This window comes from Gymnoscopelus microlampas (genome assembly GCF_963454915.1).
Source record: "Gymnoscopelus microlampas genome assembly, chromosome: 1".
NCBI classification, from domain to species: Eukaryota; Metazoa; Chordata; class Actinopteri; order Myctophiformes; family Myctophidae; genus Gymnoscopelus; species Gymnoscopelus microlampas.
The window spans coordinates 27,782,974-27,785,480 of NC_139962.1; positions in this window are offsets into that span (position 1 = coordinate 27,782,974).

Here is a 2,507-nt window from a genome sequence, read left to right on the forward strand (position 1 = left end):
CACATAACCTCCTGGGTAGGTATGTGAGCCAGGATGCAGGGTATAACCTGTCAGCACAGTGGATCAACGTGGGGTCTTCCAAATTACATCCAGTTTTTACTCTGCAGTTCAAATCTAATGCATATGCATAATACTGACTACACAGTACATATATCCAACCCGGTCTCCTCTACAATCTGAACATGGGGCCCCTTTGCTCTCTCTCTGGTCTAACTGAGGGGGTTGCTGGGAGGGCGAGCCATGATCAGTCCCCTGTGTTCCGGTGTTCTGGGAAAAGGACAGTGCACACAGCTGCGCTCAGGGGGTAAATGCAAAACAAACATGCCTCGCACATGCTTCCCCCTCAGCTGTCATGGCTCTGCTTTCAAAGGAGCCCCCACACTGCACTGGTGCTCTCTCTCATCGCTCTCTTCTACTCATCTCCACTTGCCCAAAGTTTCAGCCCCCACCTCAGGGTGTAGGGCTCTGGTGCTGGGCACAGCCGCACGGCCAGCCCAGGAGGACTTTTTAATTAACGCTGGGACATGTGGAGGCTGTAGATTGTGGGATTATATGCCTGTCTTCTTGGGTCAGTTCCTGTCTGCAGGTTGGAAGTGTGGTCTATGGGGTTTATACAATGGAACGGCCTCTGTACAAAGCTCATGGACAGACAGTAGCTCAGGTTTATACATACAAGATTCATTCTGTTATCATTTACCATCTTTTTTACCATCACGTTTTATTCCACGCTTCAGTGTTCTTACGTTAACATCACCAATAATCCCTTTGTCTTGTGACAGCGCAGTAAAGTCCACCCCATGTAGAAGCAAGCCGCAGGTTTCATTGTCAACCATAGAATCCAATACAGAAAGCTACAGCTGGATAGGGAGTACATAATAGTTGTAGCTTTTTGCAAAACATCCAGTACCCAAGTGATGTCATCTTTCACAACCCTTATCCCCCCCCCCTCTTTTAATACTACTGAAGTTAGGCAACCAGTATAAACATAATTATATAAATCTGTGTGCTGTTGTATGTGCATGTGCAATTTATGTGCATGCAAATTGGACTGATTTGGAATGTTATATGACCCATTGAAATGTTACTAAGTTGATGTAAAATATTGTTTTATCTTTGTGAGATAACTGGTTTACCATTTGTGAGTGTATAATTTTTTCTTTTTGGTGTGATATGGACTAGTTATAAGGACACATTGAGTTTCAATTATTTTAACTTTTTTCCTTTCTCAAGGTGAAATATGGAATAGTTATATTGAGGTTTCAAAAGTTATGTTTGAAGATTTTCATGGCTCTAAGCTATAACGTATATCATGTTTTTTCTGTTCTCATATGTTTTGTGTGATTAAAGTACAATAAGTTATTGCACTTACAGTATATGAAGATTCAATATTTATTTTTGCACCTTTGAAATATCAGGTCCGATATAATTAACAGGGCAAAATCATTTACAAGTAGAAAATGTGCTCCTCGGAGCACAGGTCTCCGCCAGTACTGTTCCTGATTAATCCTGTCTTACCTATTTATATTACATATTGTCACGTATCACTTGACCAATGTTAGCTTGGCTGATGGAAGCTCACTTCAAAAAATATAAATAATTTTTTGAAGTGCTTCACCTATTTATAGGTTTTTATTTCATCATGCGTCTCGCTAGCCAATCAAAGCAAAGAGTCAGCCAATCACGGTACGTGTCACGTGAAGCTTGACCAATGTTAGCTTGGCTGAGACGGACGGACACACGGAAGGACGGAGACGAAAACATACTCTCCACCTCTGGCGGAGACAAAAATATAACCAATATATCTACATGACTAGTCTACAGGCCAAAACTGATGTTGGTACATACATTAACACATTTAGCGATCATTGGGAGAACAATACAGGGAAGCTCAACACAACTTTTGTCACAACAAAATTGAGACTTCTCACTTAATTACAGTTAATGAGGCAGTTTTTCAGCACAAGACACTGGTTGCCCATGGCTTAAGAATAAAGATGAATACCATTATATGCAGAATAATCCATCTTGTGGAGTGCAGGGTGGGCCTCTCATTCCAGTGCACCACACTGACAGAATATCATGGTTGTGTCATTCCTGTAGTCACATTCAGAAATCCCTACGCATTTCAGCCCCTTTGAAGGGACACAAGCGCTGAAATGAGATCGCACAACCCACAAGAATGTCACACTAATTGAAGTTGACAAAAATACGAACTGCGCCCTTTTGAACTGCTGACATTGTACAGGGTGGATTAGGCAGCGTATATTAACAACAGGTGACAGGGGAGGGGGAACAGTGGAGCTGCGAACGGACCCACTGTCTCACACAGGGACGGGTTTGGATGGACACCCAATGTGGTAAAGTCAAAAGTAGACAGAGGGACACAAACAAAATTGTGTCTGGCATGTCACCTCATCTCATCCCGGAACGAAGCAGGGCGCACGCCCGTACACACATACACAGAACTCAAGACAGCATTATTATTATCATATAATATTGCACATGCG